A 27,424-nucleotide genomic window follows, 5' to 3' on the forward strand; every position below is an offset into this window, starting at 1 on the left:
AAATGATATAACAGGTTATAAAATAATTATTAGAGTTTTAGAATTTCAAATAAAGGATAAAATCTTTCAAGGAGCATCAATAGGTAATCATAGATAATTTTCTTTATTCTATTTCACTCTTTCTTTGTAAATAAATGCAAAATATATATTTATATACATACATATTCCCCTCCTCACATTACCACATGCCTCTTCTTTTTTGCTGAGTGATTATTTCTACTAACTTGCTTAATACATCTTCAACAGTCCATATTCTTTAATGACTTTTCAGTGTCTGTTCTTTTAATATGGAACTGTTAGGATCTGGAAGTGGTACAAAGTGAGGAACTGACAGTAGGTAAGTCAACACTGTTTCTGTTGGCAGTCTTTTTCATTACACAAAAGTATTTTGTCAATACAATATGATACATCAGTAAACTCATTATCTGTTTAAATATATTTAACATATTGATAAGGCTTTTGGACAAACAGTCCTCTCTATTCTACTTTTAGCGGTGATGTTTTATAAAATTATCTGATTAAACAAGTATCAGATTCAGATTAACTTCTATAATGTAAATTTTCTCTGTTACTAAATTTTTTCAGAAAGATTTGGGAAAAGAAATTTTACCTGTTTTGGGGTCAATTAAAATCATAAAATTGTGGATCAGAGGAAAAGAATCATATATTTTCTTTGCATAAAGTTAAAGATACAGCATCATCTCAATCAGCTGTGAAATTCCATCCATGTTTCTCAAAAAACTGTATGATTCTTACATGTACATTTTAACAAGCAAAAGTTATTAAACAAAAATGAATATAAACTACAAAAATGTATACAAAAGCATGTATGTATTTAGCACTAACTAAGTCAAAAAACAGATTTCGGTTTAAGAATCTCACTTTCTTCTTTACTGTTATGGGCAAACACTTTAAAATTTTACATGTTTTAGGGTAAGAAATATTTTTTAATATCATACTGTGATTTATTGACATTTCAGCCTTGCTCGTATTTTCCAATTTCTTCAACTATAAATTATGTATGATAATTTTCCTCCTGAAAATAACTAGATTTACATGGCAATAAATACCTCATTCTGGTCATTGTCAATTTACTATTTTATAATTATGATTATTTTAAGGAATCTGATAATATTTTAATTGGAGTTTGATTATATGAGAAATTTTTGCACTTGTTAAGGTGAATAAATTACAATATTAATTGAAAAGATCACTTTTCTTCCTACCTTCCACCTCAGAAGTAACAGCCTCAAATGATATTTTCTTTTACCAAAAGTGATCAGAAACAATTAGAAAGTGTTATGTTTTAATAATCGAAAAGACCTTTGTATATTTTTTAAAACTTTAAAGATTAAATTCAACTTATTTTGTATTCACTTTGAATTTATTTTCAAGTCTTCCAAAATTTATATTTACCATACAAGGGGAAATCCTTTTTTTATGCAAGAAACAGAAACAAAATTTAAGAAAAGGGTTGACAGAGTATAATCAAACATGAAAAAGACTAGGGAATAAGACTATTAGCTTTATAAACAACAACGCAAGTGTCTGGCTTGTGATCTTTAGGAGTTATTAGTAAATAATAATAAATACATAAAGCAAACTGTCAATAGGACAATCTTGTTTTATTTGTGATATATAGCAGAAGTAATGTAAATTCATACTTTTGGGCAATAATTTTTACCTCAAAACATTTACATATATCTTAGTCATGAGAAAGTAAAATGTTTCTGAAATTTTATTTTAATATCCTAAAAAATAATATAATGGGTGAAACAGAGATTTTAGAGTCTTCACACAACAGTGACTAATTCAAACGGGAAAAAAACAAAACAGCACGAAATGAGCTCAGTCTGAGAAGTGGGTACACTTTGTTTCTGTTTTCTGAAGACTTAGGCTTATAGGAGAGAAAATTAACTTGATGGGGAGCAACACAAATGCAGTTATCGAGTGACAAAGCTAAGCTAGTATTATTAAAACCAACATCACAACAATGAAAAACAAGGGCAAGATGTCTGAAATATACAAATTTAAATAAGCAAGACTCAAAGGATATGGAAGTTATAATTTATATAATTATGTAAATGATTGATCCTGAGAACAACAGATGCTTGTAGTTTTGTCTTGTTTTAGAACCTGTAGCAATAGAAATTATGATATATCTATTCCATTGTTTAAAATTCAGACAGAACAGATTTCTAAGAACTCATTGGAGCTTCTGAAATATATTAACCACTAATGTTACATTGCTTTAAAGAACCTCATATAAAATGTAATCATCTGCAAAGAGAAAATGTAATTTATGATTATTAGAATATAAGAATTATGATATGATTAAAAATGGTGATCAACGTGCATGCTCACCTATTTCAACAAAGCACAGCATGGTTTCGTAACAGACAGGAAGGTAAAGATGAATTTTATAAGAGATTTAGGTTACCTATGAAATTATTTAAAACACAAATCACAGTACCTCCAGCCACAGGAGAATCATTTCTGCATGGATTTTTGCAGGTGGTAAATTGGTCTTGTTTATAAATAGATATAAATTAAATAAATCTGACATAAGGCACAATTGAGAGAATGGATAAAGCTGGATCTATTTTACAATACAATCCCTTGAAAAATTAGGTAATTTTGAAAAAATAAATTTAAATTATTTCCCACAGAGACAAGTTAACTGACTATAGGCAGAAAAAAATGAAACAAAGACGCAAACATTTTTTATTCCTTTTTTAAATTTTATTTTGTATGTTTAAGTGAAGTTTGTGACAAGAAGCAACTTATAATGGAAGGCCATGGGAGCGTATGAGCATTTGGTGAGTGCCAGCAGAGTCGTGCAATCTCTTCCTCAAATTGACTAATATGTGTAGAACCAAGTACCCTTTTCAGTGTTCTAAGCATTCCTTCAATCCTTTGAATATGTCTGTGATAGTAGGAATCTCTGGCTTTTCCTTCATCTTGGCCCAATACCACACATGTCCTTGAGGGCATCTTATCTGTACTTTAATACTAATTTTACTAATTTTATATTCCTTATTAATTTTCTCCAGTTGCAAGCAACAGTAACTGATACTAAGAAAAATATTTATTGATAAAATAAGGGGCTAACAAAGGACTAGCTCAACATCAGTACTCAAGACGGAAAAAATCAGGATAACTCTAATGATCAGCGAGTGCTGAAGTTCCCAAGTGAACGAAATTGGCCAAATAAATATTTTTACTCTCAGTGACATTTAATTTTACACAGTAAAGAAAAACATATTTGTTTTACAAATTTTAAAAAACTGTATATTTTCAGAATAGACTAAACTGTATATAATTTACAAATAAATGAAGAAATATCTGGGGCATGTTCGTACAATTTACTTGTTGCTAAGAGTGCATGAGCTTTCACCCTTGGGTTACAGTCAGAAGATCACTGCCATAAGAAGAATAAACCCGCTGTACCACCTCTGTCAGTCACTGCACATCTGTTCACATTATTAGGAAAGAATCCTTGATTACATTCCCTTATGATGATGAGGAATTGGCATCAGATGGGGATTTCTGCTACCAGAAAAAAAAAAAAAAAAGAAATCTGCTGCGGGGAAAAAAAAAGCTATTAGAAGAAGATAATTTATACTAAAACAATTTCTTATGTAACAGTTATTATAGAACAGTTTACTATCATATGCCAATTAGAGTTATACTGAAATGGATAAATTAGTTCCAATGCTAGTGGAAGAATAATAAAGAAACTCTTTTTAACTGTGGAGTTAAATATAACTTTATAGGATAAAAATATGCCAATATACATGACTAGTAGATAGACTAGATCCATTTTAACTAACATTTATTGGATAAGTTTTACATGCCAGACATGTTGCTAGGCAAAGGGAACATAATGCTGAATGGGATATATATGTACAATTTATAGTTAGGATATATCCCAACTATAAATATATCCCAACTATAGGGATATCATATATAACTATATATATGTGTGAGTTTAAGGTCCGTTGAGGTAGGTAAACATTCTATGAATAATTATATAAAATGTGATAAATATTCCAAGAAATCTAAATTAGACTAAATAAATTCGTATGCCAGGTGATTCATTTATCCAGTTATCAGTTGAACTGAATATAGTGTTGTTTATAATACATTTAAGGGATAAATTAATTATCAAAATTAAAAGATAAATGATTTGAGTTAGAAACAAGAAAAAAACAATAAAATTAACACAAACATATCTTAAAAATTAGAAATGAACACATCTGCTGAAAACAACTGGGGTAGAAAAAGCAACAATGTTTATATAGTGATACTGAAGAGACAGGATAATCAAATTATGAAGAACAGTTAAAATTTTTAAATGTAAATAGTTTATGAACATTAATATGAATATTTAAATAAATATATGGAATATTTTCACAACAGATTCAAGAAAGAAAATAAGAACAAACCAATAAAGATGAAATATACTTGAAATATATATATCCAGAAAGCTTTCTTCTAAAAAGGCATTGAGGGCAGCACTTTGTGAATTTTTAATTTTGAAGTTTTTTCAGAGTTTGGGAAAATATGGAGAGTCTTAGATGATTTAAAACATGACAAATCCAAAGATTTCAAAGTGAAAAATAAATATGAGCAGTCACATTGTAATTATTATGATTCACGAATGCAACGTAAAATAAAAGCTTTTAGTTGCACTACAATAATAATAGACCAGAGAAATTCCTTTTCACTTGAAATATGAAACAAGAGAATAAAAATATTAACATCACAATAAATCTAAATTAAATAATTTCAAAGACCACTTACAATGTTTGTGAAACAATTTTAAAAATGAAAAATAACCCTAGCCAGTAACGGAGAAGATGCTTAGGGTAGTGCCTAGAAACTAGAAAGCGCTTAAAAACCTTTGCCATCCCATATTGTTGTTATTAGTCATAAAATAGTGCAAACCAATACAATGTAGACAATCTAGAGGAGTTACAATTTCAAAATGTTTCAAACTGTAGCATTTGTATATGTGTATATGTATGCTCGTGTATGTAATAATTATATTATTACAAATGGATTACTTTATACTTTAAATATAGTCAACATCCTTCTACATATCTCATCTTTTCACATGGAACATAACCAGTTTCTTTTTAAAATCAGTTTATATAGGTAACAGAATCCTGAGAAAACCAGTTGATAAAGCAAAATTGAAAAAACTAGTTATTTCAGCAATAAATATTGCTTTAGAATTTTAAGATGCATAACACCAAATTTTCAAGGTAATTTTAGAAACTTATCACTATGATAGCTATTGCACTAAACAGTTGAAACTTCATTAACGGAACATAAAAATACGTAATTATAATATATCCAAGTGATAAGACATTTGTTAATAATTGGTAACAACCTAGCACATGTATACACATATATACATATATACACACTAATATATATAATTTATGTGTATAATTTCAATATGTCTTTATTTTTGATATATTAGTTATCCTTGGAAACTTGTAGAGAGGAACATCGGATCAAGTCTACAAACATCCTACAGCCATTGTAATATCACTTCTGTCTTAGCATTATCTATGGCACAAATTAAAATAATTTATCCTCATTCAGGTCTATGTCTTCAAGCTCTGCTCTCCAACATCTCTACCTGTGGTTTTAAATTCACCAATTCTTAACCTTGTGGCACATCAGTGGTCTCCCTGGCAGGCAGATGGAATTCAGCAAATTGCATACTGGCTCTTAAAGTCTCACATATTAAGTGTTTTGAAGTGCTTGAAAGAATTAGGCAATTGAATTTGTAATTGTAATCTGAAGTGTCATGATTATTTTATGAAGTTTATAAATAGTCATAGATGGTTAGAAAAATTTAATCTGTCAAATTTACAAGTTAATTGAGCATAAACCAAAGAACAAGTGAAGACTTAAGTGGTCTTATTTTTATCAAAAAACGTATTTCTTTTATAAGTACAGTGAGAATTGCAAATTGAATATAAAGTTTAAGGAAATACAAATAGAAACTATATTTTCCTTGCATAATAAGCCTCATTGAATTTTTCAAAGGTGTCTATTTGCTTAATTATTTTTGAGCTCCAAGAGGAAACACTTGGAGAAGAATATGAGATAATCTTCATATCCAAGAAATAATAGTGCCACAGAGCTACAGATGTCCACAAAACAGCAATGTTGCTATTGTTCTGTCGTCACACTGAGGTAATATTAATATATGGATATATGTCTCAAAGTAGACATGGAGACACTAGTGAAGTTTTCATAGGAACACAGACACAGTATTCTAATTGCATAAATTCAAAAGCAAAAATTAAATTTACCTATCCATTATATATCTTTATTTTTATCTCACTCTCTTATTTTTCCTGACCTATAACATTTTTCACCACTCTCTACTAAATTTTCACTACTATGAGTAAAATATAACTTTTGTCTTTGTCTGAGAAAAATTTCCTTTCAAAATTACCGCCAGTACCTGACTGACAGAACATTGTATAGCTGTTTTTTATTAAACATGGCCCTAGGAGAGACTTATCCTTCATGTCATTATGCTGCTCAAAACATTTACCTAACCAACAATCTCCCTGTAATAAAGGGAGAGAATTTGGGTTCTGACAAAAATAAAAAGTTTTTTTTGCATCATGAAAGTTTGTGCGCCTCCATGGAGTGAGGGGCTTCTGAAAGTCAGACTTTGAGAGGAAAATTTTGAGGAATATTTGCTTTTGTGTTAACTAACGATAAATCTAGAATGTTAAATTCATTCTGTGAAATACACATAAATCAATAACTGCTGTTAGAAACCTAATGAGTTAAACACAGAAGCTGGTGAGCAATTTGGAGAACACTGAGCAGATTCAGAATAAATACTACTGACAAGGGAGCATGTAAGCAAGACCACCAATGGAAACATTGTTTGACACCTATAGATATTCTGAGGCTACTGTTCTATAAAGATTGAATGGCATGAATTCTGAATGATATACCACTGTGTCAGAAATAGTTAACTGTGGTACAGATTTTTAATGGTAGATTAGGCAAGTATTGAAAGTTTCATATACCCAAATTACATAAATTTATGTGAAAGTGTTTATGACATTCTAAATGAAAAATAAAGTCCTAATACCTTTATAATGCTATTTAATTCATTTACCTTTTGATATGGTTTGGTTGTGTCCCCACCCAAATCTCATCTTCAATTTTAGCTCCCATAATCCCCACATGTTGTGGGAGGGACCCAGTGGGAGGTAATTGAATCATGGGGGCAGGTTTTTCCCATGCTGTTCTCATGATAGTGAATAAGTCTCTTGAGATCTGATGGCTTTACAAAGGGCAGTTCCCCTGCACACACTCTGTTGCCTGCTGCCATGTAAGATGTGCCTTTGCTCCTCCTTTGTCTTCCACCATGATTGTGAGGCCTCTCCAGCCATGTGGAACTGTGAGTCCATTAAACTTCTTTCCTTTATAAACTACCCAGTCTTGGACATATGTTTATTAGTATGTGAGAACAAATTAGTACACCTGTATATTTCTCTATTATTCAGTATTATTTGTAACTATGTTTACAAATAGTTTATAGTTAATAAGTAGCTTATATATGCATGTGTATGTGCATAATGCAGTAGAATGTATGTATAACACAAGAGATTAAAATGAATAAATGACAAAAACAAGTCAAAAGGAAAATAAGAGAAAGTAAAACACAGAAAATGTAATTTGATAAAAAGCATGCAAATTCTATAAACTAATGAGAATGGAATGAGAATGATTTGGTGAAATATTTGTCTTGCACTTAATTTTTATAGTTTGTTCCAGGACAAACTAAAATAAGAAGCAGGCCTTCATAACATGGAAATGTTATGCAACATTTGCATAAAAACAATTAGAGCAGGTCATATGAATTGATTTTACAAAGAGACAAATAATGTTCTCCAAATATTCAGCTCATTGATAGTACAGTTTGATCTAGCGATCGTATTTCCCATGTCAGGAAAAATGAGTAAATTCTACTTCCAACTCCATTTAAAATAACACCACATTATGTATCTTAATATTATTAAAAATAAATGAACCAGACTATTGATGGTAGTGCATTTGAGTATTTAGATGGCTGAATAATGAGTGATCAGTATGATTCAGGTAATACAAGTATCTATATGAAGTATTTTTTTGTAGCTTTGTGTATGCATTCTAAAACACTTGATTCACTGGCAATATATTTTTAAATGACTTTTTAAAATAATTACTGCGTATTTTTATGGAAGTATTTAGTTTAGCTAGTTGTATGTTAGAACTCTCAGTGCATGTGATAATAAAATCACATCATCCATGCGTAAGCAGATGAGGTAGTGTAGAGTGGTGAGCGAAAACACAGCTAGGAGAATTGCACCAGTCCTACCATTAACTAGCATGTGACTTTCTGGAACATAAATTGCTTTCATTTTCTTATTTTCTTTTTCTGTAAAATGAGTTTCTTTATCTCTAAAATCCTTATAAAAATCAAAAGTTTATTAAATGATTAAATCATTCAGTATTTGAAAAGCTATTGGAATAGTATGTAGGACATGGTAGATAATATGTTAATGTTATTGTCTTAAGTTGGTATTAAAAGAATGAGTCATAGAAGGAGAGGCTGACAATAAACCTTTTTAAAGCCCAAATTAACTTCATTATCTTTGTGAAATCTAATTGCCAATAACAGGTTAGCATTAAAGAAACACATATGAGAGTATAAAAAGCAATGCCTCTTATCATATCTTACATCTTTAAGGGCATTTAAAAATAATGCCTATTTTAAGAAATATTTCTAAAAATATTATTGTTACTAATGGTTATTTAATAACAGGATAAAATGTTATTAATGGTTATTTGTGGACACAAAGATTAAAAGGTGTCTGGGAGTAGTTTTTTTACTTCCAAACAAATACCTCAAAAAATATTTTGATTACTTTTTATTTATGTTTTGTGTCGTGTATCTTTTCCAAAATTGCTCATAGTCAAAATTGTAATGTATGCCTTCACACGGGCATGTGTGCGTGTGTGTGTGTGTGTGTGAAGAGACAGAGGAGGAAGGAGGTGAGAGAGAGAGGGAAGCAGAGAGACTAGAGAGAGAGAGAGGTGTCAGATCCTGTACCAGATATTATAAAAACAGTGAATAAAGGGAAAAAGTTTCAATCTTCCTGTCTTTCAGTGATTAAAGCCTAATTATGCAGAAATGAGATTCTTTGCAGCAATTTTCTTTAGCTATCTTTCCATACACAGACATTTCTATCATAACCTCAGCAATTTTGTCTAAGTCTACAGTCAGTGCTCCATTTCATGAATTTGTATTTATTTGTTAATCTCATGAATTTGTCTTTATTTGTTAATCTCAGGAATTTTTTGCTAGGGGCGTAACTCAATACTTTTGCATTTAAGTCTAGATAATCTGAGCAAGTATTAGAATAAATACTTTAATATCTAATAATATGTTCAGGTGTTGACCTCATACAAATAGCATTGAATACATAATTTGGCTTTCAATCATTGGAACACTATCGGTATGGAATTATTTTCTGAATGAACTTTGCATTTTTTTCTGTCCCTGGAAGCACATCACATAGGTAAACTAAATAATGTATATCTCTATTAAGCTCACAAATAAAATTATTAAGTGAGATGCTCAATGTCTTACCAGCAAGTTGTAGTAAAAAAGAGAATGCAGGTATTGTGAGGTGTAGTTCAATGCTGAAAGTCACTTTGTCATGATGGCTGGTTCTGTGAAAGTAAGAGGAACAGTTATTTTCTCATTCATATTTTCAGGGGCTTTGAGTAAAAGTGAACTAGAAAAAATACATATGGTTTATAACTGTGAATTTTTTTGACAAAAATTCTTTTATAGGCAACATTTCATTTATATAAATCATTTCCTGTCCAATACTTGTAGTCAATCTGAAAAACTAGGATAAGGAAAAACTGATTTATTATTTAAGGAAAAAAATAATTGCAAGATTTGTCTATGTTTTGCAATGAAACATTATTATGGTTAAATTCATCACCAAAAGATTATAAGTGTACTGTTTCCTAAAAAGCATATTTTTTTATTTTAAATGCATTGGATCACATCAAGAAAAGTTAGAGCTCGTTGAAAGATTTACTTAATAACTTGTATAAGAGTTGCCAGCCATTCTACAGCCACACTCTATGAATGTGTCAGCCACACAGCTGTTAGAATCTTCAGTCGTTCTGACAGCAGGCAAAACCTTTGTTAAAAGAAGACCAACAAGAATAAAACCTACTTTTGGAAAATAATCATTTATATCCCTTAATTTTACTTTATTGAATACAGGACAATAGGAAGGATGATGTATTCTAAAATATTTACTGGAAAATATCAGAGAGTATGTTAATTTTTCCCACTTCTGATAGTAGTAACACGTATTTAATGTTGGCTATTACCATTGTATTGAATGAAAGACAATACAAACTCTAGGCTTTCATTTATTTATAATGCAGTGCCATTTTCAGTCGCCTCCAATGTATCTCAGTACCCTTTATTTTACATTTGGGTATAGAGATGAATAATATTTTCTATGCTCCTATTCCAGCTATTTATTTACAATGAAAAATTGCACAGAACTCTGTCTGATAGAAAAAAATCAAAAGATACTTCTCACTATTGCTTGTGGTGATTTTAAATAAAAGCATTTTTTCCTTATACTTCAACATTGTTCTTCATGAAACTAAAAATCTACAAACCGTTTGAACAGGAAATTATGACTTTTAGTTTATAAGTCTTCGGATAATATTACATTTCCTTTTAAACTATATTATGTACATTTCAAAATACCATCAATTTAAATATATGTGCTACTCTTTATCTTGTTTTAATTTATTATTTTACCTTATCCATTATATAAGATATGGCCTCTGATTTTTTATGTAATATTTTCTATTGAAATGAGAATCTTTACAATTTTGTGTGGATCACAGTTGTAATCATTTTTTCACATATAAAATGTCTTTAATATCAATGGAACTAATCCCAAACTAAATTAAAATTTTTTTCTTTCTTTAAATAAATTATTATTAAGCTTCTACTTTGCTTCTCCATCCCCTTTTGCTAAACCATTAAAATATCTGCCCCAATGGCCGGTGTGCATGTTTTTTTCTCAAAATGTGTTTGCAGATTTAGTTACTGGAGTGATCATGTTAAAATTAAAATAAGGTTTACACCCCTTTAAAAAATATTTCAATAATGCTCCATTGCACCTTTATAAAATTTAAAATCCTCAAAATTATATGATCTTTCGGATAAAGTCTTGGGCCACACCTCTTCCTATACATTGCTTTGCTCCAGAAATAATAAAATACTTGCAGCTTCCAACAAACAACCTACAGTATCTTCTAGAGAATCTGATCTCCCTTCTGTCCTCAGTAACTTTCCATACTACTTCACCACAGGGTTTCCATGTCTAGCAGACATTACTTCCTCAGGAAACTCTATGTGTCAGTTACCTATTGCTGTATAAGGAACCATCCTCAAATTTACTAGATTAAAACAGCAGTATTTTCAATTGTTCGCACACGAGTGGGCTGGCAATTTGAGCTAGGGTCAGCAGAAAAGTACTTTTGCTGTCTTCTCTGTAATCACTTGTGAGGCTGCATTCATCTGGTGCCTTGAAACTTGAACTTAATTATTCAAGACTGGCACTCACATGCCTGGAAGTGTCACTTGCTGCTGGCTTGAGAGTCTACAGATCTTACATCCTCCAGTAGGCTGGATTGCACTAGATTGTGCTTCTTTAAATGGCCACATTAGGACTGTGTTTCAAAAGAGCACAGTGGAAAACCACAAAGCTTCTTGAGACTTAGGCTTTGGATGGTCAAAAGCTCACTTCCTCCATGCTCTATTGACCTAGACAAGTCACAAGACACGTTCAGAATTCGAGGGTTGAGGAAATAGTCTCTACCATTGATGAGAAGAGCAGGCAAATCACATTGCAAAGGAGAATGCAAAGGAGCTTTGCGAACAACCCACCAACTGTTTTTAAACTTCTTTTATTGTTTTAAATTTACCTTAACTTTTTACACATTTTTGTAGTAATTTTTATAGTACATTTTTTCTCTATTTTGGGGATTTTGATGACAAAGTTCTATGGGAAAATATATTTATGTATTATATCACACACACACACACACACCACACATTTTTTACACCATTCAGAGAGAGAACATTTATTTTAGGTACACAACATTGATACCAACCTGTGGCAGCAGTGTCTTTGTCTACTCAGCACATGAATATAAAAGTAGATGTCTTGATAAATAAATGTATTTTTAATAAATATATACAGTATGACTTTGCAGTGTACCATTTACTCTTCCCTGTGTTTAATTAATATATTGAATTCCTAATGAAACTTGGCTTCAGCAGATTAGGAGCAACACCCACCTTCAACCCTGATTTTAAAAACAATGTTATCTTTCTTTTCTTCTTTTCTCCTTCCTACCTTCCTTTCTTCCCTCTCTGTCTCCATCCCTCTTCCTTTCTTCCTTCCTCCCTCCCTCTCTTTCCTTCCTTCCTTCCTTCCTTTTTTCCTCCTTCCTTCCTTCCTTTTTTCCTCCTTCCTTCCTTCCTTTTTTTTGGTCCTGCTTTCCTTCTCCCCTTCTTTTTTTTTTTTAAAAAAAATTTCCTTTATTTTGCTCTATAATGTGGTTTTGTAAATAAGTCTAATTCATTCAAATTTTTTTATTAATTAAATGGAAACAGACTTATTATTTATGTTATGAGGTCAAATTAGGTTAATGTACAAGAAAATGCTTTATAAAATCCTTGATAAATGGAAGATACAAACATTAGCTATTTAATGGATATAATTGCAATATAAATGCTTAATAAAATGTGATCAAAATAATAAATATTAAATATTTACCTAAGTTGAAATTTGCACCTAGTTATTTTTTAACAAACATTTAACTAGAATGTGTAAGTTATTGAAATAAGCATAGGGGATACAAGGCCACAATGTCTCTGCTTATAAAATATCTCCAATTTACTAAACAACTGCTGTTATTTTCTTTTTTGTTATGCCTTTTTAAAAGTACTCCATTACATTTCAAGAATGAAAACATCTAAACATCTTGGGCACTCAATGAGGCAAAGCACGTTATGTCTGTGTTATGGGTGTGTTGAACACATCTGGCAGCAAAACCATTAAATTCATATATAGCCTCTGAAACAAACCATGATAATTAGTCTGCACATGATTGCCTATTGTATGTTATTTATGGATTTTTTTATTAAGGAAATTTATATTTCTGAGTTGTTTTACTAAAAGTTCTATCTGGGTTTTATCTGGGTTAGAGTTATATATTAAGTAAATATAGACTGATTATCACCAAATTAAAAATTGTATTCTCACTTATCGCCTTTTTACTGAATAAATATTGTGCTGAGAGAGTGGATATGATGTAACTAGCTACAGCCATTAGGTATTGCACAACATAAAGAAATAAATGGCTCATGTTTGTCAAATACTGACTTGTGGAATGTAGAATGTTCTGATGTTGTTTTAGACAGATATAGATTACTTTTATCTTCAAATTTTATACTTTAGCAAATTAAAATTACACCTACTCAACCTCATCATGCCAGCAGAAAATCATTATTATTAGCATATTTGTTGGTTAAAAATATCTGATTCTGGAGCTTAATATAACATATTCTTGATATTTAACAATAACTTTTTGATATTAGATTTTAAGACTTTTATCATTACAAATACAATATGACTTTTTAAATGCACCACTTCCATTTTCCTATTTTGTGGCTCAAAAATTGTATGTGCAAATACTCAACTCTTATAAAACTGACCTATGTAAGTGCTATGTACGCACTGGATATTTCTTTGTTCTGGGAAGCTGTAGCATACATTTAGCACCACTCCTGCTTCCTCCCCATTAGAGGTCAGTAACACTAATACCAGTTGCCCTCTTATCGTGTGACATCCACTAATATTGCAACATATTGAAATTGTCAAATATGCACTAGGGGAGAAAATCACCCCTGGTTGAGAACCACTGAGTTGGGATTGTATACTTGATCTTCCCTCAATGTCACAGGTCAATGACAGTAGATCTTTTCTCAGGAGCACTATTCAGATATTGTGTATTTGCATAAGTACTGGGAGATACTGGAGTTTCAAAAGGCAAAACTGGAGTTATAATCCCACAGGCACGCACAATTGAGTTAACAGCTGACTGAAGCCAATATAACATTGTTAAGGGGAAGAATCAGGGTTTGGACTTTAACCCAAGTTAGGAGACCATGCACATCAAACACTGTATCTCACTGCCTCTTCACCTGGTCAATGCATAAATACACAACCTAACACAGTTTTCTTTATTCTTTTTCATTGCAGTTGGATCTTAGAGATCCAGTTATTTCTTTACATATAATGTTGTCAATACCCCAGCCACTGAGTTGAAACTGACCCAGAATATCATTTATTCTCACCCTGTTATTTGCTTCTACTTAGTCTCCTTTATATAGTCTTTTTCTATGTATGTTCTTGTCTTAAATATCATATTATTATATTATTATATTTTATTTCCTATAGCAAGACTGACCAATTTGCAAAAGAATGGAATCGAAATTCACATATATATATATATATATATATAATTTTTATTTATTTTTGAGACAGTGCCTTGCTCTGTCACCCAGACTTGACTGCATTGGCCCAAGCAAGGCTCACAGTAGCCTCTAACTTCTGGGCTTAAGGGATCCTCCCATCTCAGCCTCCCAAGCATCTGGTTCTATAGGCGTGCACTGCCGTGCATGGCTAATTTCCTAATATTTTGTAGAGACAGGGTCTTACCATCTTGCCCAAGCTGCTCTCAGACTCCCGAACTCAAGTGATCCACCTGCCCCAGCCTCCCAAAGTTCTGAGATTACAGGCATTAGCCACTGTGCCTGGCCCACATATATTTTTTGAGAATAAAATGTGTGTATATTAAATTCTGATTTAAAACAAATTTAAAAATAAATAGATTCAGAAAGAAAAAAGATTAAGTTAAAATATAAAACCTTCATGGTAACAAATATAAATTGTATTTCTTTGAGGATAGATTATCTTCTCCATAAATCATTACATTTTGAAAATAAAACTAAAAAATATTTCTTATTTCTGGACTTCATCATTTTTCACCTTCCCTCTTCTTTGCTGTCATTATTTTTCTATTTTTGCCTTATTTTTTATTGCTAAACTGGGAAAAATAAAAGATTTTTCAACTTAAAAGGCAAATTTCTATCAGTTTAATTTTTCTTTTGATTAAAGTCAATGGAAAAAGTTTCTGTCACAAAATGCAAAGCTTCTTTCTTAGCTAATTAGCTAGTACGTCTGTCTTTTAAAAAAATCTATCATAGTAGGTATCTTCTTGAATGAACTTTAGATGTTAACAACAATGAAATCCCTTTTATTATTGGAAAAATAAAATTGGAAATAAGCCATCTGTTCCACCTTCTGTTACTGGAGCTGTCCCCTAATAGAACGTCTGTAGCATATTTTCAGAACTGCAGGGGAAAGAGGTGACTAATAGACAAATGTGTTTGTTAATGTAATTCTTAGCAATTTAGAAATACATAAAATTAAAGTGGGAATAAATATTAATTAGATCAACTTTTAAATGACTCTCAGAGTAGCTCATATTCCTAACCTTCAAATCAATATTTTGCAAAGGAATGCTTATTTTAATATCATGTACCATCATCTATGAAACACTTAATTAACGTTAACAAAATCTTTCAATAACCCAAGGCGTGGGCGTGGTGGCTCAGGCCTGTAATCCCAGCACTTTGGGAGGCTGAGGCGGGCCGATCACGAGGTCAGGAGATCGAGATCATCCTGGCTAACGCAGTGAAACCCCGTCTCTACTAAAAAAAAATACAGAAAATTAGCCGGGCGTGGTGGCGGGCGCCTGTAGTCCCAGCTACTCAGGAGGCTGAGGCAGGAGAATGGTGTGAATCAGGGAGGCGGAGCTTGCAGTGAGCTGAGATCGCCCCACTGCACTCCAGCCTGGGTGACAGAGCCAGACTCCGTCAAATAAATAAATAAATACATAAATACATAATCCAAGGCATTTAAGAGTATAACTGAGTATATAAATGCGTGGATTGATCATTTGGTGGTGGTGGTGGTGGTGGTGGTTGTTTCCAATCTCTTCTAAATATTGTCCTGTCATTCTGGACATATATAAAAACGAAATAGAAATAAAAACAAGAAAAAGTGAATTTAGGGCCGAGCGCAGTGGCTCATATCTGTAATCCCAGCACTTTGGAAGGCCGAGGCAGGTGGATCACTGGAGCTCAGCACTGTTGCCCACTCATCAGCCTGGGCAACATGGTGAAACCTGTCTCTAATAAAAATACAAAAATTACCCAAGTGTGGTGGTGGGTGCCAGTAGTCCCCGCTACTGAGGAGGCTGAGGCACGAGAATCACTTGAACCTGGAAGGCAGAGGTTGCAGTGGGCTGAGATCACGCCACTGCACTCCAGCCTGAGTGACAGAGCAAAACTTGGCCTCAACAACAACAAAAGTGAATTTTAATCTTTGTAATATTGTAATATATAAAGAAATAACATACTACAAATTAAATGAACAAATATCTTACAGAGTTGTTTGGATGTTAAAGCAGTATAAAATACATGGATTTTTCTCATTAGCAGTAAACAACAATATAATCAGAAATTTTTTTGAGGAGGGGAGGGAGAGGGGGGACAGTGTCTGGCTCTGTTGCCCAGTCTGGAGTGCAGTGACACCATGTCGGCTCACAGCAACCTCTGCCTCCCAGGTTCAAGTGATTCTCCTGCCTCAGCCTCCTGAGTAGCTGGGATCATAGGCATGCATCACCATACCTGGCTATTTTTTGTATTTTTAGCAGAGATTGGGTTTTGCCATTTAGGCCAGGTTGGTCTCGAACCTCTGACCTCAGGTGATCCTCCTGCCTGGGCCTCCTAAAGTGCTGGGATTACAGGCATGAGCCACTGTGTGCTCAGCCTGGAGGAAATATTTTTAAAGTGGTTGTTTTTTATGGTAGTCATATATTATGAAATGAATTCTTGTTTGTTATAGAATACATATAATAAGTATCTATCTGTTAAACATATTTTTAAGGCATGAGCATGCCCCATTTTCTAAAGACAAATAATCTCTTTTAAGGGATACAAACATTTTTTACAGTGTTACAAATATTTTAATAAATTATTATCTGTTCTAAAGCAGAAGAGCTATGCTACATGTTTATGACTTGGTAAATAAGACTGGTATGTAAGACTTATTCCATGATGCATATATATGTTTTGGGTAATTACTAAAATACAATTGTAATTATCTACTCTCTGTTCACATAAAAAATTGACCTTCCTTAAGAAGAAGTTACAAGTTATGTCACTTTATTTCAAAGTAACTACACCATAGACAGTCTATCTTTAAATCAAATGAGGTTTCAGGATGTCCAGTGTCCCAAGATAGAAAGTAGAGAGATTGATTAGTAAACCTAGGCCCTTCCAATTCCTGAAGATACTCTGACATGCTGCCTTCTCTGCAATGCACTCCCAGCACAGAACACATCACTTGAAAAGCTTGTATTGTAGGATGAATTCTTATTAAATTTTATCCTGGGAACACACTGCTCATACATAGCACTCTTAACTTCGAAAGATCATGATTGTTTAGAATTGCTGTTTTTGCCATTAAAAGTAATGGGTACCAAGTGGTATATAGAGGAATTTTTAAAAGAAAACTGAAGGAGTCATAGAATTACATATTCTTTAAAAAGAACAGTTACCTCAATACTTACTATTAATAAAGGCAATTCAAATTTTAGCACACTTCATAGGGTATTTATAAGAAACAACTTAGGGTCTGATATTCATATTTTGTAGAAGAAAACAAGGCTATAAAAATATTTGAAAAACTAATTTGCAATGTTATTAAGGGAGAGAATAAGAATTCTAATGTTACTATTTTGCATACAAACCTGATGTTTGTTCCAGTATACTAGAGGAAAAATGGCTGTTTGAAATGACAGGCCAGTTAATAAGAATGAAAAGTTGATAGGAAAGAAAATTAGATTCATGCTAGATTTTTATGGGTAACATCCAATATACAATAAAATTTTTCTTTTGTTTAAATTGATGTTTCACTAACAATTTTTAAATTATATTTAGGAGGGATGGGTTAAGATATCGCCTGGATTTGAACTTAATTTATCTATATAAAAGATGAAAAATTATCTGCATTATTTTCAGCGTCAAAGATAATGTGAGCTCAATATAAAGTACCTTACCCAAAAATCTGTAAAATAATTCTGCCTTCCATATATACTACAGCCTCTCTTTAATGAAGTATTGGAAACCTCTTGTTTTCTATAAATTTAAATTTGTCAAGGTAACAGTTTTATCCCCGAGGTTATTTTTGTATTCTCCTTCTATTCTTAAAAGATACAATGTTTTTTTTTTTTTTTCTCTCCACCATTCCCTGTGTCTTTTCTTGGTTGTTATAATAATTCAAGCACTGGTATAAGGACATGAGCTAAGAGCGTGAGCATGGTGAAATTGCTCTCTATGTAATGCACAATTCAGTCTATTTGATCATGAAAAAAAATGAAAAACAATATGGAGTAGAAACCCCATGCTGTCAGTCTCCACCACTCCTCATGTCACTTTTCTGTTTGCTGTCTGAACTATGGTGATGAATGGTAGCTAGAGACTTGAGGTATTATTAATTTTCTCTACAGTTTTCTATTTTCTTTGTCATTTATTTCTGCTCTAATCTTTATTATTTAACTTATTCTACTTATTCTGTTTAGTTTGCTCTTATTTTTTCATTATCCTAGGCAGAAGTTATTGCTATTGATTTGAGGTATTTTTGATTGGTATGTGTTTATAGCTATAAACTTTTCTCTGAACAACGTATTAAATTCCACTTATAAGTTTGAGTATATTGTCTTTTTGTTTTAGTAACATCAAAGTATTTTCCATTTCCTCTTCTGATTTTCTTTATCCAGTAGTTATTCAGTAGTAGGTTGTGTTTAATTGTCACATATTTTTGAGTTTCCCAAATTTATTTTTGTTATTAATTCAAATTTTATTTCATTGTGGTTAAAAAGCATGCTTTACATAATTTTCATTATTTTAAATTTATTGAGGTGTGTTTTACGGCCTAGTGTATGGTCTGCTTATGAGAATATTCCATATGCACATCAGAAAAAAAGCCATTAATCTGTTTTGGGGTACTGTTCTACAAATATTTTTAGATGTAGTTGATTCATAGTATTATTCAAATGTCTTATCTTCTTGTTGATCTCTGTTTAGTTGATCTATCTATTACTGAAAATTGAGTATAGACATCACCAGCAGTTATTGTTGAATTGGATATTTCCACCACCAATTAATTCTGTCAGGTTTTGCTTCATGTATTTGCGGGGATTGTGTTGTTAAGAACATATATGTTTATCATTGTTACGTCTTTTTAATGGATTGATTCTTTAATTATTCTAAAATATCTTTGTTTATATTTCCATTCACATTTTTTAAAGTTTATTTTGTTTGGCATTAGTGTAGTTACTCTAACATTTTTATTGTTACAGTTTGCCTCATACATCCTTTTTTCCATCTTAATTATTTAACCATTTGTATCTGTGAATATAGAAAGTGTTTCTTGTATACATCATGTTGAATCTTTTTAAAAATTTATTTTACAATCTCTGCCTTTTAACTGTATTTTTAAATTCATTCCCATTTAATATTTCAATGGATATCATTTAAAACATATGCCATTTTATGTTTTGTTTTCTATCTCATCTATTCATTTTTATTCCTCAATTGCTCCTTTACTGCATCCTCTTGAACTCAATGAATTTTCTTGTGTATCATTTAATTTATTTAATTGCTATTTTTGCTATTGTGGGGGTTATATTATTTTTAAACCATTTTATTAATATATGATTGACATACAAAAAGCTTTTTGTATTTAATGTATCATTAAATATATTTTAAAGGCTCAATAAGTTTATGAGTTTGTAGATAAGTACATATCTGTGAAACCACTATTAAAATCTATTCTAAAAACATATCCATCACCTTCAAAAGTTCCCTTTCATCCTTCTTATTTTTATTTTGAGGAGGAATTATACTCTTTTTTAAAAATTTTAATTTAGGCCGGGCACAGTGGCTCACGCCTGTAATCCCAGCACTTTGGAGGCTGAGGCAGGTGGATCATGAGGTCAGGAGATCGAGACCATTCTGGCTAACACGGTGAAACCCCGTCTCTATTAAAAATACAAAAAATTAGCCAGGCGTGGTGGCGGGCGCCTGTAGTCCCAGCTACTTAGGAGGCTGAGGCAGGAAAATGGCGTGAACCTGAGAGGCGGAGCTTGCAGTGAGCCGAGATCGCACCACTGCAGTCCAGCCTGGGCAACAGAGCGAGACTCCGTCTCAAAAAAAAAAAATTAATTTTATTTTATTTTAAGTTCTGGAATACATGCGGAGGACATGCAGGCATGTTACATAGGTAAACATGTGCCATAGTGATTGGCTGCACTTATCAATCCATCACCTAGGTATATTAAGCCCCACATGCATTAACTATTTATCGTGATGCTCTCCCTCCCCCAGTCCACTGACCCTCTGATAGGCCCCAGAGTGTGTTGTTCCTCTCCCTGCGTCCATGTATTCTCATTGTCCGGCCTCTACTTATAAGTGAGAACATGCTGTGTTTGGTTTTCTGTTCCTGCATTAGTTTGCTGAGGATAAGGGCTTCCAGCTCCATCCATGTCCCTGCAAAGGACATGATCTTACTCTTTTTTGTGGCTGCACAGTATTACATGGTGTATATGTATCACATTTTTTTTTTTTTTTTTGAGAGGGAGTCTCGCTCTGTCACCCAGACTTGAGTGCAGTGGCGTGATCTCGGCTCACTGCAAGCTCCACCTCCCGGGTTCATGCCATTCTCCTGCCTCAGCCTCCCTAGTAGTTGGGACTACAGGCGCCCGCTACCACGCCTGGCTAATTTTTTTTGTATTTTTAGTAGAGACGGGGTTTCACCGTATTAGCCAGGATGGTCTCGATCTCCTGATCCCGTGATCCGCCCGCCTCGGCCTCCCAAAGTGCTGGGATTACGAGCGTCAGCCACCACGCGGGGCCGTGTACCATATTTTTTAATCCAGTCTATCATTGGTGGGCATTTGGGTTGATTCCATGTCTTTGCTATTGTGAATAATGCTGCAATGAATATATGTGCATGTATCTGGTATAATAGAATGATTTATATTCCCTTGGGTATATACCCAGTAATGGGATTGCGGGTCAAATGGTATTTCTGGTTCCAGGTTTTTGAGGAATCACCACACTGTCTTGCACAGTGGTGAACTAATTGTCGTTCCTATCAACAGTGTAAAAGCATTTCTATTTCTCCACAGCCTCTCCAGCATCTGTTCTTTCTTGACTTTTTAATAATTGCCTCTTAATACTTGTTTTAAAGTTTACTATATACATAATTTTCTTATTAGACTCTATTTGAGATTTATACTAACTTATAGCTATAAATGGTTAATGTAACTATTACTCCTGTATAGATATATTCTCCTTTCCCCCTTTTATCTATTATTTTTATACACATTACATCTATGTTTTACAAACTCAACAATATTATTTGTAATTGTAAATCTGTACTTTATGCCTTTTAAAGATCTCATAAGGATAAAGTAGAATAAGTATATATTTATGAAGTTTGTTACATAAACCTTATTTACTATCTGGCTAATTTATTGTTTTGGTTCCTATGGATTTGAGTTATTATCTAATGTCATTTTATTACTCCAATACGGTTTTGTTCCCCACTTCTTGTGTTATATTTTAAAAATATATTACGTTTTCATATGTTACAGACCTAACAGTGCAACAATATACATATTATTTTATACAACTTTGTTTTCTGCCAGTTTTTTCCTTACCTGTTTTTCACCTTTTCTTACCATCATCTACTCAATTATTCAGGACTTTTGATTGGAAGTTGGCTTTTTCTGTTCCTCACCTGTAGACTATTAGCAAGTCCTGTAAGTTCTACTTTTCAACTACATATCAAGCCAGGCAACTTCTCTTCAACGCCATTCCCATCACCCTGGTCATGTCTCCATCATCTGTGACATTTGCCTCAGCCTCCATCCAGCCTAAAGGATATTTTAGAAAGTTATGATAACAAATAGATTACATGAAATTTACCATATTAACAATTTCCATCTGGATAGTTCTGTAATGATAAGTACATTTATATTATTGTCAACAAGAATCTAGAAAATTTCATCTCACAGTGCTGAAACCCTATACAAATAAACAATCCCAATTTCCCAATCTTCATAGCTCCTAACAACCATCACTATACTCTGTCTCCAGGAGTCTATTTTAGTTACCTCACAGAAGTGAGATTATGTAGAATTTGTTTTTTTTTTGATTGGCGTGTTTCACTTAGCAAATGTGTTCAAGGTTCATTTATGTTGTTGCATGTGTCAGAATTATTTTTCCTTTTAAACACTGAATAACCAATGCAAGTGATATTCCAAATTTTCTTTATTTCTTATTAAGTTAATGTCTGTTAATGGACACTTAAGTTGCTTCTACGTTGACCAATGTGAATATTCCTGTTAGAAAACTGGGTGTAAAAATATATTTTCAAGATCATGCTTTCAATTTTTTAGATATATACCTAGAAGTATAAATGCAAGGTCATATTGTAACTTTATTTTTAATTTGTTTTAGGAATCTCTGTTCTATTTTTCATAATGGCTGCACCATTTTACATTTCAATCGGCAGTACACAAGGATCCGATTCCTCCAGTGCTCTTGCAAACATTTGCTATTTTCTGTTTTGTTTTGTTTTGTTTTTATAGTGGCCATTTCAATGAGCATGAAGTGATAACCAATTTTAATTTTGATTTGCATTTCTCTAATGATTAGTAATATTGATCAGCAGTTCATATGCTTGTTAGTAGTTTGCATAACCTCTTTGGTAAACTATTTATTCAAGACATTTAGCCTTTTAAATTTTTTTTCACATTTTCTCATTGTTGTCGAGCTATAGGAATCATGTATATATTCTGAATATTAATTCCTTATCATATATATGATACAAAATATTTTTCTCATTATATAGGTTGTGATTTTAATTTTAGGTATATCTTTTGATGCACAGAAGTTTCAAGTTTAATGTGGTACCATTTGTTAATTTTTGACTATATTGTCTATGATTTTGGTGTCAAATAAACAAATAATAGTTGGTAGAGTGAATTTTCCTTCAGCTTTCCCCTGTAATCTCTTCTAGTAGTTTTATAGTTTCAGTTTTTACATGTAGGGTTTTAATTGATTTTGACATGAATTAATTTTTTTATATTATGTAATTCAATGTTCCAACTTCTTTATTTTACATGTGAATATTCAGTTTCTCAACAACATTTGTGAGAGAGACTGTCTGTTTCCTATTTTGCGGACTTGGGTCATTACCATATATGGAGGGGGTCATTTCTTAGGCTCTATACAATTGCTTTTGAATCAGCCAAGAGGAGAAGACATAAGTGTTTTCATGCTGTCATTAGTAAGCGCACAATTACCTTCACCAGCATTCTTTTTTTTTGAGGTAGAGTCTCGCTTTGTCGCCCAGGCTGGAGTGCAGTGGCGCGATCTCGTCTCGCTGCAAGCTCCGCCTCCCGGGTTCACGCCATTCTCCTGCCTCAGCCTCCCGAGTAGCTGGGACAGGCGCCTGCCACCACGCCAAGCTAACTATTTTTAATAGAGATGGGGTTTCACTGTGTTAGCCAGGATGGTCTCGATCTCCTGACCTTGTGATCCACCCGCCTCGGCCTCCCAAAGTGCTGGGATTACAGGCGTGAGCCACCGCGCCCGGCCACCTTCACCAGCATTCTTGGGTGGGTGTCTCTGTGTGTGTGTGTGTGTGTGTGTGTGTGTGTGTATTTGAATACTGTTTAGGGTCACTTGGTTTTATCCTTATAAATTAAAAAAAATTATTTTGTAAGGAGAGTCTGGTAGCAACACATTCTCTAAATTATTTTCCCTGTGAATTTTCTAATTTTGATTAATTTAAAAATAGATTTGGTGGATATAAAATTCTTAGTTAACAGCCACTGTCTACTGGCTCCAGCAGGTGTCAACAGTCAGCTGTTAATTTTATCATTGATTCCTTTTACTTGCATTCTTTTATACTTGTTGCTTTTGAGTTTAACAGTTTATGATGTATCTAATAGTGATTCACTTTGCCCATACAGTCAGTCCCCAATATACAATGGTTCAACTTTTGATTTTTTACATTTGTGTTGGGTTTTCTGGAACTAATCTCATCATATATTGAGAAACATATGGACTTACAAAGATTTGACTTAAAACATTTTTGAATTATGATGGGTTTATCATGACATAACCTCATTGTAAGTCAAGAAGCATCAATATTCTACTTTAATGCAATTTAGTTTCTTGAATGTGAATATTAATGTTTGTATTTCCAGGAGTTCCATTAATTATTTTGTTTTACAAATAACTGAAATTCAAGAAATGCAATACATATAAACTTTATAGTTTACCATGTGAATTTATAGTACTGTTAAATAAATACTATAAATGCTGTTAATACAAAAGCCAGAAGTTAAGAAAGTGTAAACAAGTAGAAAAGAAAGATACTAAGAAAATACAAAAAGGCAGAGTGATTGAGAAGAAAGAAAAACAGCTGATTAAATATGAGAAAATCCAATCAACACTGTGTAGACACATTCACTTATGCATACATGAATGAACAAGGGGCAGAACATGACCCTAGTGTGGACTTGATGGTAATACCAAAAAATTTGGGTCATATTAGTAAATATAGTTAAGATGTATTAAAAGATTTACAATGTGTGTGGTGTCAGCTGTATGAAATGGATTTTCACGTTTAATTCTTACCTTAATGTATTTAGGTAGGCATTCTGCTAATCTCATGTTAAAGATAAAGAAACTCTGTGGTTACCATGAGTTTTAGTTAAATATCTTATAGTTTATAATAGACTATTTTTACCTTATAAAAATTTAAATCAAACTGTATAAAATTACTGTATATTTTTACTCCACCCCTCTATATTTTACACTTTTGATGTACAATTTACATCATTTTATATGATATAGACCTTAACAAATTATTCTAGTTGTTATTATTTTCAATAGTTTTGTCTTTTGACCTTCATACTAAAGATATAAGTGATGTGGACACCACCATTACAGTATTAGAATATTCTGAATTTGACGATGTACTTAATTTTACCAGTGAGTTTTTTACTTTCCTATATTTTTATGTTACTCATTCACATCATTATCTTTCAGTTTGAAGAACTCCCTTTAACATTTCTTTTGAAATAGGTCTACTGCTGATGAACTCCATCAGGTTTTGTTAATCTGGGAAAGTTTTTATTTCTTTTTCATTTCTGGAAAACAGATTTGCTGGAAACAGCATTCTTGATCGATAATTTTCCCCCTTCAGAATTCCGAATATATTATCCTACTCTCTCATGGCCTGAAAGGATTCTGCCAAGAAATTCACTACTAGCCTTATTAGAACTCCCTTATACATGTTTTGCTTCTTTTCTTCTGCTTTTTTCAGTGTCTTATCTTTCAAGAAAGCTCGAAATGTTTTTATTACGCTCATAAAAAACGATAAGTTTGTAAGGTAATGTGTAGCTTAAATAGCTTGCTTTAGCCATTCCACAATGTATACATACAAAAGAAAATCATGCTACACACCACAAATATACACAATGTTTACTGTTCACTTAATAGTTTTATTAAAAAGATAAAGACTGAGGAATTAAATTCAAGTCAATATCTTTCACTACAAGAAGACCTGACTTGAAGAAAAGTGTCTATCTCCAAAGTCTGTGTTTAACCTACCATATAAACCTTGAACGTAAAAGTTACAAGTATTTACTACAATGTTGAAATGGCTCTTTTGATGACGGCTTTTAATAAATTAAAATGGAATTGTCTATTACAAGTTAGTCTTAAGAGTAGCAATGGTAACACCTTATGACAAGGAAAGACTAGATAGGAATTACTTGGAAATTTCTATGATGTCAACCTCAAACCATATTCCTAAGAGGAATTGGTAGATTTCTCTGAGCTGTATTGCAATATAGGAAATTATCAAGTATACATAAACTCTTATTAGAAATCTTGTATGGAATTAAAACTACTGGGACACTAAAGTCTTTCAGAATTCTGCAAATCATTGTGTTAACCTGAAGCCTGGAGACCATAGCTAAGGTTGGGCAAAGTACAACAACTGTGAATTTAATCTGCACTTCTTTAGTTTGCTAATGTATTGAGAAAAAATGTTTTAATCAACTGTATGACTCAACAAGTACCGATACAAAACAAAAATACTTTTAAACATAAGGTCATTTTATTACAATCTTACGGTTCTCCTCATTGGTAGAAAATAATATTCTCACAAGTGAAGCATATATGAGAAATGGACAAAAGAAAAGTGTACTAAAATGGAATTTATGTAGAAATTCTATTTATGCAGTGAAAATAGTCTCCAAGGAGCTATGACATTTAAGAAATTTATTCAAGCATTTCATCATCTCAAATGTGATGAGTGGCAAACAAAAAAAAATACAAAGCAAACTTATTCAAGAAATAAATGTTAGTCCTTTTTTTAGAAAGAATGTGTTGAAGTGAGACATAAACAATTTTTAAAAATTGCTGGCACAGCTAAGAGTCAATTGAAGATTTTACTTAGTATTCCATTGACATTTTCTTAAATGTTTATATAGTTAGTGATATCGGAAGGTGTCTATTTTGTGATAATTTTTCAGAAAGCACCATGTGAGATGGAACTTAGACATGAGTGTTAAGTTCAGGTAAAATTGTAGAGCAGCTAGAACTTTCTAATATTCTTGGTGAGGTGGTATAACTTCTTTGGAAAACACTGTGGCAGCTACTTAGCAGGTTAAGTTGACTTTTGCCTTGAGACCCAGTGACTTTGTTCTTTGCTATTTACCCTAAGGAAATGAAGATGTGTTTGTGAACTAAACTGTAAATATTTATAATAGAATTATTCCCAGTAATTAGAACCTGAAAATAATGCAAATGTATATCCTTCAAACAGCAAATACTTAAGCTTTGAGGTAACTATACATTGGAATACTGGTTAGGAATTCAAATGAACAAATTACTGATTTAAAAAAACCCACAACATCAATAAATATGAAATGCTTTATGCTAAGCAACAAAAAGCAGATCCAAAAGGTTACATGTTCTATTATTGCATTTTCAAGATAACTCGGAAAAAGTAAGACCGTATGTATGGAGAATAGGTCAATAATTTCCAGG

General features: G+C 32.4%; 1 long non-coding RNA gene across 1 annotated transcript in view; it reads right to left on the bottom strand.

Moving 5' to 3' along the window:
• Positions 1-3,217: 3,217 nt before the first annotated feature.
• Positions 3,218-27,424, bottom strand: part of LOC130540728 (uncharacterized) — a 59,437-nt gene continuing 35,230 nt past the window's right edge. The window contains exons 4-6 of the long non-coding RNA XR_008954722.2: positions 22,089-22,224; positions 9,686-9,768; positions 3,218-3,583 (exon numbers count right to left, since the gene is read on the bottom strand). This is a non-coding gene — a long non-coding RNA (uncharacterized LOC130540728). The remainder of the gene's footprint in view (positions 3,584-9,685; positions 9,769-22,088; positions 22,225-27,424) is intronic.

This window comes from Pan paniscus, chromosome 14 (assembly GCF_029289425.2).
Source record: "Pan paniscus chromosome 14, NHGRI_mPanPan1-v2.0_pri, whole genome shotgun sequence".
NCBI lineage: Eukaryota > Metazoa > Chordata > Mammalia > Primates > Hominidae > Pan > Pan paniscus.